The sequence below is a fragment of the Hesperophylax consimilis genome, chromosome 8 (assembly GCF_061612785.1).
Source record: "Hesperophylax consimilis isolate HC1 chromosome 8, BYU_Hcon_1.0, whole genome shotgun sequence".
NCBI lineage: Eukaryota > Metazoa > Arthropoda > Insecta > Trichoptera > Limnephilidae > Hesperophylax > Hesperophylax consimilis.
The window spans coordinates 11434024-11445761 of record NC_142843.1 but is presented as its reverse complement, the minus strand read 5'-3'; positions in this window follow the sequence as shown (position 1 = coordinate 11445761).

Genomic DNA, 11738 nt, shown 5'->3' with positions numbered 1-11738 from the left:
TACTAGAATTATTTATTTAATTATTTGTTTCAAAGGAAATTAATACTTCTCACTTCTACATTGATACAAAACTTAACTCGTTTTAGGAAAATAAATAAATAAACAAAAAAATTAATTAAAAACACACGCCAACAAAATTTCAATCATCGAAGGCTGACAATATTCCATCGCACCTATTAACAAGCAAATACAAAATAATATGCAATTGAAAGGGGGGATCGTAGGTGCATAATGTGTGGAGTACGAAATTAATTTAAATTGGTATTACGCATATTACGTTATTACACGTGAAAAGTACAACATTTGTTGAGTAACTGAACTAACTTCCAGGTGTCCATTTCATCTGTCAACGTTTACCGTAAACGCAAGAATAACCTATTAATTTTAATAAGTAAGTGCAATACATAATTGACTGTTTGTTCACTTAAATATTAGTTTTCAAAGAAGAACGACCATAAAATGTCACACAAACTTAAGATTATCATTTTCGCATTTTTCTCAATATTTTATTTAGTCGATCTGTAGATAGGTACTTAAGTTTTTGTTTCTCATCTTCTATGCAAACTCAATGGAAAAAATAGTTAGTTTGTTTGTTTGTTGTTATGTGAATTCCTTAAAAGTTTCAAAACACTTTTGAGAGAGTTCCAACCGCTCCCGACTGTCCGGAACAAGTGTCACAAATTAGAGTATGTTGTGTACTGGAAAAGAGTGGGGAAGGGAAGGAGATAGGGTAGAGTAGGATTGTGAAGTATTTGGCTATTCATTATTCATACTTGGTCAATAATTACGGCTAAAGTCATTTGGAGCTAAGTTTCGATTTTGAATTGTGTTATTTCATAGAGCGATTCTGAGAGTACCTAGTATGTGGATACACCGGTTACATTATTGTCAGCGTTAATCTTACCTCAAGTCAGTATGTATATCGAAGTTAAATTAAACCACTACAAGATTAACTTTCTTAAACTAATTCACAATTCGCAACCTAAGGTAAGTCAGATAATACGAAGGCTTTCTTCGCCGACCGAAGAAAGGGTTCATTGGCTAACTTTCTTCTTTTCTATCCAGGTCATTATTATACACACTTACCTCTTTACTAATAACGTATTTTAAATTTTACACAACTAGTTTACAACTCTTAATGCATCGTGAATGGTTGTTAATCAGATGAGTAAAATTCATGTCACATCTATAGTATGAGGGTTAATTGTTTTTTAGATAATATTTAAAATTATCGTATAGGTTCCATGATCGAGAGACTTTTGAAAAGTTGTTTTGTTTAAACGAAGAAAACTGTACATTCTGAAGTACAAAACTCATCATATTTCTTCATATGGTGAGGGTAGGTTGGTGGAGGTCTTTACGTAAGTAGCGTTTACCTGAAAATATTTTCGGCAAGCTTCTAAGGTGTTGAAACCGAGCATTCCTTAAGAATAAGGGTGGATATTCTCTCATATACAGGTAACACATACACCTCTTTTGTACTTTTTTTATATCTATGATATGGTTTTGTTCAGGATAGGTCCAAATAATAGAGTGATACCAAGTTTGTACCTGCATAGTATAAGTCAAATCTTTCATAGCACTGGGTACAAACTCCTAGAGAGGGTACCTTCTTTTGCGTGGACATTAATCCCAAATAAATAACTACTTGTAATATTGAGTGAAATTTTTTAATGAATTTCGCCGGAGCGAGAGAAGAGCGAGCGTTTGTTCGGTTGGTCTAAACGCACCTTGTTGACGGGTGTTATAAAACGTTTCCAATGATTTAGTAAAAAAATTACAGGTGTTCAATGCTTCTACCTCAATATGTTTTACACATAACGTATTACGCAACAAGAGTTGACATAAATTAGCCGGTATGCATTACAATATTGAATACGTTCAAATATATCAATGATATAAAACAAAAAGCGAAGTTTTGTGTTATTTCAATTTAAGTGCACATAATTATAAATTGTATTGTATGTGATACCGACCGGTCGGTGGCTGAGTTGACATCGCGTTTGGGTCCCACCCAGGCATAGTATGTTCAACTCCTCGGCTGACTAAGTCCTCCATCACAACACAAGCACCATCTGCCGCTTACTGTGGTGGTAGCAAGAGATTTTCAAATATTCTTAGGTTATTCATAACCCGGGAATGTTTGACTTTCTTTTTAATAGATTTTTTATAATTATGTTTATAATGCGCAGTGATGGAGTTTTCTATTTTAAGAGTAAGAACCTCAACTACCCAGGGTTAGTGGAACTATGGTAACTATTCCCAATTTGTGGAATGTTGTAATACTGAAGGCTGAGGGAAGGGAAATAGGATAGATTTGAAAAAACTGGATATTCAGATCTTAAAACTTTAAATATCAAGCAACGTATCGACTAAAGAGATAACGATGCGTAAATGTAAAATACACGAAGAATTCATTTTTTTTAAATCTGGTTTTTCTATCAATATTTATTATTTACAATAAAAAAGTAAGGAACACTTGATTTTTTGCTCCAGAGCTAAATAACTGACTACTCTGTTAGGGAGACCCTAGAATATTTTCGAGCTGTGATTGAAAAATCTTTATTATAGATTTCGTAAAGTATTGGTAGATACTATCACTGTTGTGTATATGTTTTTATATTTTTAAAACAAATTGTTATTTTTTATTGTTATCACTGTTGTCATTCAGTAAAATAAGTTTTATCTTTTTTTAATATTTTTTATGTGAAAAGTTGCCATCGACAAACTACTGAAAAGTAGTTTATTGGAACTTTTCTGTATTTTTTTATTATTTACTGTAATACATATTTTAAAAAAATTAAAAAAAAAAAAATTAAAAAAAAAAAAATAAATAAAAAAAAGTCTCGAGGAGAACTAGCACATATGTTATCGACGATCATCCTCCTCCTTCTTACACGTTTCGTAAAACGATAAAGACAGAAGATACTAAAAACGATGACGTCACGCACGACCTCTCTCTGGGACCAGTATACGAAGCTTTTTAAGAATCAGACGCAGCTTTCTGAACTTTGGTGAATTTTCAGAAAAAATACATGAGCATATATTTTTTGCATACAAATGTCACGAGACGCCAATAGTTATATGTTTATCTATGTGCGTGGTATCCACGCAAATTAGAAACAAGGTGCTTTCGTTCTGTAAGGAGCACCTTTACATAATATCGTTTTCCCCCTGGTCAATAAGTTAATCATTAAGTCGTTTGTGGAGCTGTCTATTAAGTATAGTGTGCGGCAGCGCTTATGCAAAAGTTGAAAATGTGCGTTTGTGCTGCGTAATAAATAATTCCTAAGAATGTGGGTCACCAACTTCTGAACTACACAAACCGTCGCAAGGTGGTCGCAGAAGTGGGTTAATGTTCTACTCATCCCCATAATGAGTGAAAAACTCCCCTCATTTCGGCTTTTGGCTCTACTGCTTACGACACATAAACAGCATTGGTAAATTGGTAAGTTCGTTAATTTTTCTAACTCCACAGTACTCCACAGTACAGCAACGCCAATATTAATAATCATCGTTTTCTGCTATCACTTAACAGATAATCTCTCAATAAGAAGTGTGGTCAACATCAATTGAAAAAAAAACAACTGTTGTTAATTTACATAAGTACTATCGACTCAGACTCCAGACAGGTCAATGAAAATATCCATCTGTTTTAGGAATAATTTCGATAGTTTAAATTTTTTGATAAAATTCGCACAATACAATAATATCGATTAATAATTACGGTGTCTTGACATTATATGCAGGAGAAAAGACAGGGCACAAAAATTGTACCTCGAAATCACCCTTGATTCGCGGAATTCGTGCATGAGAATTCTGCTTTGGAGTCTTTCCATCTCAAATTTTCTGCATGATATTCGTCGCACTTGCATTCAGAAAAATGGGTATTGCAATTTTTTTAAATCTCTTCAATATATTCGTAATCTAGTTAAAAATGGGATTTAAGGCCCTTAACGAAGGAATTGATAGGTTTCCTGATAAAATATTAATTTCTTATGATGTCGGAACACGTGTTCATAAAAAAATCAAATATTTTCGCATTTCGTCATTATATATTATCAAGGCAAATGCGTGTTTCACAAAATATATAATTAAAAGTGTTATGAATTATTTGAATAAGGAGAGATAATCAAGCTACCACCCAACAAAGGATCAGGACTCATCGATCGCACTGACACGCCATCAAGGTTGATTAATTAACTTATATTTCAAGTATCGGTAAAATCAAGCTTACCTAAGCTTTTCCATTAGCTTTTAGTAGAAGGCCAACGTCTCCAGTGTACCAACATTTAAATATTTAGCCTTCGCATTTATGGCAGACATCCTGTACCAAAACTTAAGAAGGAAGCGAAGCGTGAAGGCTACGTTTTAAATATACCTTAACTTATTAAATGGAGCACACTAAAGGTTCTTGAGAGATTTTCTTTAAAAATTACAAATGGAGATGAAAACTAGGATTCGTGTCCTTCGGTAATTCCATTTGGCAGTCTTATTTGGAATTGCTATGAATTCAGGATTTTAAATGCGTTTAGGCAAGTGGATCTGAACCATTTGAGAAATAAAGGATTTTAAATGCGTTTAGGCAAGCAGATCTGAACCATTTGAGAAATAAAGAAAATCTGAATATAAAACCGATTATCTATTATATTGTGATAGTATAAGAACAAAACGAATTGAATAAAATAATGGTTAGTGCGCTAAAGCATTATTTTTTTGAAAACCTAAAGATTTCTAAATATTATAGTTAATGTTTATAATATATGATGATTGCTTCTATTTGATTAATAAATCATTTTAATACCTTCGTTATTATGAGAAGATTTCCTTTATAAATGAGCCTAACCAAAAGTGGCTTCTGGGCATTGGGCATCTCAATATATTGTTTAATTAGGACAGTGAATATATCGTATATGGCAAACCACGGTCAACGCTTTATTGTAACGCGCTTTTTAGGTTGCAGCTGTCTATATTTCTTAAAATTTTGAGATTTGCTTTCGGAATAATTTCTGTTTTGCGTTTATGTGCATTATCAAATTATGAACAGTTGATGGGTTTATTTTCAAGTTTTAGTATGGGACTAATGAAAAATTGTTTACCTTTACCGGACAACGGGATAAATACTTTCCTACCCATACATGTTTTTCTACGAAATTTTTAAAGTATAAAAGAAAAATTACATTTTAGCACTCCAACCAGTGAACTTTTTGATAAAGTTAAGGTCCTACCGGTTGTAAAACTTTTAAAAAAAAATGCTGTATTAAAAGTTTTTAAAGAATCCGAACTGCCGTCAATGCGAAGTGTAAGACCTAAAACACCAGGGAATATATATGTACCTAGATGCAATGGGACAGTTACAATTACTAGGCCCAAAGCTATTTGACGATTTACCGGATGCAGTAAAAGTGAGAAGAGGTATTCAAAATTAATAATAAACTAATAATAATTATTATTTTTTTGGTAAACTAATGTTTAAGACAAGATTTTTTATGCATAGCACAAAGGGTAACAATTATTTTTAAAAGCAATAATTATTAGCCTGAAACACTCACCCACATTGAAAAATCTCCTGATAAATATACATGACGCCAACGGGACCGCTCGTAAAAGAACGCTCCAAAGAACGTCCCGTTTGCGTCATGTATCTTTTATCAGGAGATTTTTCAACGTGGATGAGTGTTTCAGGCTAATAATTATTGCTTATAAAAATAAACTAATAATTCATTTTAATCCAAAAACCGATTGATATTTTACCTATGATTTTTCATATATATTCTTATACCTACTATTTTTTTACCATCCTATTGCTTTTTTGTTTGTTACTGATTCTTTTAGATATTCTTTTACATAATAAATAGACATAGACTAATCACACACTATATATATCTTCCATTATTCTAATTATTGCTCATACACAATTGAAACATACACAACAGCTAAAGTTCGACTCTATCATAAGATTGTAACGATTAAACATCACAAATTAATACATTAATGAGATATATTATAGACATAGACAAATCACACACTTACTTTAACATATTTTTGGTTCCTTGGAACGGGCAATTTGCCTAGTTAGGAACCAATAATTTTCGACCTGATATGGTACAATAATCTATAATCACTAAAAATATTTTAATTATATCTTGTATTGTATTGTACTGTGTGTAAATCTAAAGGAATAAATAAATAAAAAATAAAAAAAATATTTTCTGGAAAATTTTTGTAAACATATATACCTACTATTTCGTACATACACCTTTATTATTTATAAATTTAAGTAAATAGATTAGCTCGCTAGTTAGACTCGAATATTTGAACGATTAGACTCGAATATTTGAACGGCTTAATTAAATTAGTAAATAAGAATGTTTTGTAACGTATTAATAATAATTTGTAAACCAACTAGCCATCACGTCCCTTGAAAGGATAGACAGAGAAGAGAAATTGCCACACTATTCTCACTTAGAAAATACTTCTACTTGTATCTGATAGTATTAATACGCTTCCGTCTGGACGATGTAGGCCCTCTGATTGGTCAAATTTAAATTGTTTGTTTCGGTTAAATTCCGCTAACTTGAAAATTAAGACACGATTTCATACTAAAATAGGATCGCCTCATAATAATACGAGATTTCTTCAAAATCATCGTTTCTGCTCATATAATTTTTGGATAATATCAAAGAAAATATGTTTTAGAAAGTTCATAATCCATTGGATTAATTACATTACAGTGAAAATTAACCACAGTTACGTGATTATGTTTGACGTTTATAAAAAAATCACGCGTTCCTTCAATGGCCGATACGCACGGCTATATATTAGTTCGCCGACAGAGCGCACCTCTGGCGGTCTAAAAACGAACCAAATGAATGCCGCGAATATTTAAATATGCAGCTCACAATATTTGACCTCTTACGATTAACAAGCGTTTAATAAGAAGATTTCTTCTGGAAGCTTATCACTTTGTAATGGCATTTTTTATTATTATTTATATTTTTTTTGTTTATTAATTATATCTGATTTTATATTGACATGTTTTCTAATTTCTAAAATTTCAAAATTATTTATTTGCGATGCTTTATATCCTGAGTGAAGTATTTTAAGACCTGAATTTTGTATCGAAAGTGTGATCATTATTCAAAAGGTGATTTGCAAACTCAGATTCACTATTTTTGTTTAGAGCCCTGCGATATTCTTTAGTTCTGACTTCAAAATTTCTATTGGTTCTACCTTTGTAAAAAAAATTACAATCATCCCAGTTGAGTTTTTAAACTCCTCATTTTTTTGTTCGAATTTTGCTATCTTTATTATTAAGAATATATTTCTTCATTGTTATTAGTGTAAAACGCCAGTTGAATAGTACCAGGATTGTTTTTATATATAATTTTAGAAGTATCGTTATCCACAAACAGAATTCTACGCCATTGTTTATTTCTATCTTTAAAAAGACCGTTTGAAGAGAATATGTTAAATTTTTTATTTAGTATTTCAACTATCAATTTATTAGAATAACCGTTATTAAATGCTATTTGTCTTATGGATATATTGTTTTATGGTTGTATGCTTTTTGTTTTTTTCAGGTCTTAAAATACTTCACTATAAATAATTTTGAAATTTTAGAAACGAGGAAACATTTTAATATAAAAGCAGATATAATTAACAAGAATTTTTTTATAAACTCTCTTTTAAATATTTTCCCACTCAACTGGTCTTTCCCGTCTAACGATATTGTAATTCCTAATTATTATAAACCCAGCCTACTCTTACCCTTCCCCCCTCCTTCCACTTCTTCTTTCCCAATTGCAATCTTTATTTAATTTTTGACTTCGGTGTATACACAATAAAATGTAAACATTATATTTATTTATTTATTGGACAATTTTCATAGCGCCACTTTTGTGAGATATCACCTCAGGGGCGCTATATTGTAATAATCTACCTTTATATATAGATTTTTACTCTCCTGATGATGTTGTATATATAATCTAACTTTAAACTTTATTAGATACAGTAACAGTTGTAGGTAAAGAATTACCACCAGTTGGAGTAAAATTAACACCTTTTAATTAAACCGACTGCTAATCTCATCGCACAATTACCCTCCTTTTATTCATAAACACGGGTACAATTAATCAATATGTAATAATCTATTATTTAAGTCAACTTTGTTATAACTATCTTTAATTGTGACAAACTAAACGATATTGATTCAACTTATAGACATTGACGGTTGTAACACATATTTAAGCACTGCAAGTCTCCTATGAGCTAATTATATTAGGTACCTAAGATAACAGTTAATATCAGTTGTAGACATGTAGTCAATAATAGTGTTTCATTTGAAATAATCCATCACAAATACGTAAAATTTCATTTATTCAAACAACTGTCATTCTTATTATGCGTGAATTTAGCGTGTTATTATTAATTAACTCCTTCCTGTACCGTGTTTTAACAATATATATACTCACCCTCTCTCTGTGAATGTCCTAATATCTATCTATTAAATGTAATTGTTGTTAATATCACTTAAAATGGGCGAAGCCCAATCAAGAGCCGCCCGCAGGGCCTAGCAGAAAAAAACCCGCGTAGCGGGTTTTTAACTGCTAGTTCAAATTAATATTCCGTTTCATACACAGTCTTCAGCTTATCTCTTAACTCTTGGCAAGACCTAACTCAAGAATTTGAGTCACTTGATGCGATATCTTCTGCTATCCATTTGTATGTTATATGAGTTTCTGATTTTGTTTTGCTTTACACGTACAATTGATCTAAAAGTTTCTTCCGTACGTAGCTAATATTTTATCCTTTCCATTTGTTCAATTCTCTTCATTTGTATTTGAGTGTGCATGGTTTTACTAAGAAACGATTTTTATTTCTACTCCATTGGATCTAATCTAGTCTTTGTATTATTATACACTTGCTGTAAATTACCAATGTTTTGAACATGTTCCGTGCTTGAGTGAAATTCTCAAGTTTTTCAATAGAAGTCACAATTGTGGTAAGAATAACCCGCCTAGCAACCGAAAGAAATGAAAATCGTTTTTGAACAATACTGATATCAAGTAAGATTTGGGAAACAACAATGGATAACTAATTATTATTGTTCGTCAAACTATAACGCGGAGAGTGCACGTACATACAGCGTACGTACGTGATTGATAGATGGTGGAGTGTGGTAAGGAGAGGACACTTAGCTGTGGGGGGAGAAACATTCGCGATTATAATTCACAAAGAAACTGAAAGTTGCTCGAACCAAGCCCGCGGCTCTGGCGTTAACCTACTTTCTTTTTATTGAGATAGAACCACTTTTACTTGTTGCTATCGTCAAAATATTGGACAATGCGCTGACAGGTAATCGGTAATTATATGTAAAGAAGAACATAAACAAAATCATTAAATGTTTGTACCCTTCTCTGTCCTCAGCAGGATGGTTCTACACACGGACAGGGTCAAGTTGTTTCTCCTAGAAGGCTTTTCAATGTATCTTTTTGATTTACGATTTTGTGTTCTGTATTTTCCTCATGAAGTTTGGTTATAATTAGAACAATCTTTACCCTACATACTGCAGTCAACTCAGTGGAACTGCATTTTATTTACGTTAGTTTCTAACAAATGAAGTTTTGCGTCTTTCTCTTCCAAGATTTTCATAAATATTGCCCTGTTTTCTTGTTTTTATACCTCGTGAATTTACTGCCAGTTTCAAAGTCTTCTAGGTCTCGTCAATACTTGGTTTCATGTCTAAAAAGATTTAATATAACTGGATGTTCTATGTAGAAAAAAGTTTGTTTCTAATTTTTCCTTATTAAATAAATCAAAACAAAAATTTCCTCAGATTTTTAAGTAGTTGCATAAATGTTTACGTACTTAATTATAAACCATATATTTCATGCAATTTAAAAAAAATTCAAATAAAGAATTATACAATTATGATTCTTCAAACATTCTTCATGCAGGTAGGTACCGTAATATTTATTATTCCGATTTGATAGCTTTTATACGCTCATGAGGACTCTGAATCTTGAAATAGAACAAAGAAGCTAACAGACAGACGAAACGCAAAATGAGTTAAAATTGTACTTGGCTAAACAGAGTCAATAACAACAGTAAAAATAAATACATTCAAAATATGGTTACACATTAAGCACTTCGGAAATGTCGGCAGGTTTGTAGATACATTGGCGAATCGAAAATATATGCTTTACGAGTATGTTTTTTTTAAATGTTATTTTCAAATAAACTATAATTGAATGTCAGGTTTCCAATCGGAATTTGTCCGCTTCAGGCCAAGTTCTACAAAATTGCTCAATCTTATAATCAACTTTGGTGAAAACATACAATAACCATAGACAATACAAAACTATTTCGCCATAGACAATTTACATAAATTAATATATACTTAGGGGCATTTTTGTTCCAACATTAATAAAAATATAATTAATAAACCAAAAAAAAAAAAAAAGAAATAGAAAATGGCAAATACAAGAGGAAAGGGAGTTATAACGGAAACCGAAGAAAAATTTAACATTGATAAAATTATACAGATTATTGAAAAAAAATTTGAATCCATGAAAAAAGAAATTATATCAAAAATTGAAAAACAAACCCAGGACACTCAAAAAAGCATTGATTTTATGAGTAGTCAGTACGATGAACTAATAAAAAAACTAGAAATAACAATTATACAAAATAAAAAAATTGAAAATGATTTTGAAAACATAAAAAAGGAACACCAGGAAAAGAATATCATTATTAAACAACTTGAAATAAAAATTTCAGACCTCGAATACAAATCTCGGTCTAATTTCTTAGAAATAGCGGGCATTCCCCAAAAAAATGTAGAGCAGCAGATGGAGATAGTAAAAAGAGTTGCGGCGGCGGCAGGAATGGAAATCCAGCACAATGATATAATTGATATAAAAAGGACACATGATAGAAGGAACAATGCGCCACCGAAACTGCTAGTGGAATTTGCGGAAAAAAAGACAAGAGACAATCTTCTTTCTAAAAGGAAAAATATTAATTATGCAGCTATAAAAGATATCTCCACCGAACCAATCTATATTGCAGAGGAATTGAGCCCATATCAAAGGGAACTGCTCTGGAAAACGAAAAAATCTGCCAATGAAAAAATGTACTCCTACGTTTGGTTCAAAGATGGAAAAATAATGACGCGAAGAATGCCAACCGAAAAAATAATTTATATAAAACATGTAGATGATATAAAAAATATTGTATAACAAAAGGGCACAAAAACGATTACGAAAAAAAAATATAAAAATGGCTGACATTATATTAACCTCGGAACCAAATGATCTATCGAATTTAAATAACAACTCTTTCAATATACTACACAAAAACATAAGAAGCATAAGAAAAAATTTTGATGAATTGCAAATTTTATTGAAATATTTAAAAGTTAATTTTCAAATAATAATACTTACTGAATGTTGGATAAATCATAAATACATGGAATTGGAAATTGCTGGATATACAACCTACTCAAGTTTGAATAACAAAAAACAAAACGATGGTGTAATTATATACATTAAAAATGAAATAAAAGCCGAAGTTGAAGAAATTATTATCACAAATGCCAATTGTTTAAAAATTAAAATCAGTAAAGAAAAAGCTATATTAGCAATCTATCGATCGCCCTCAACAAGAAACATCGACCCATTCCTTAAATCCGTAGACGAGGAACTCTGCCTTCTTAAAGAAACGAAAAACATATT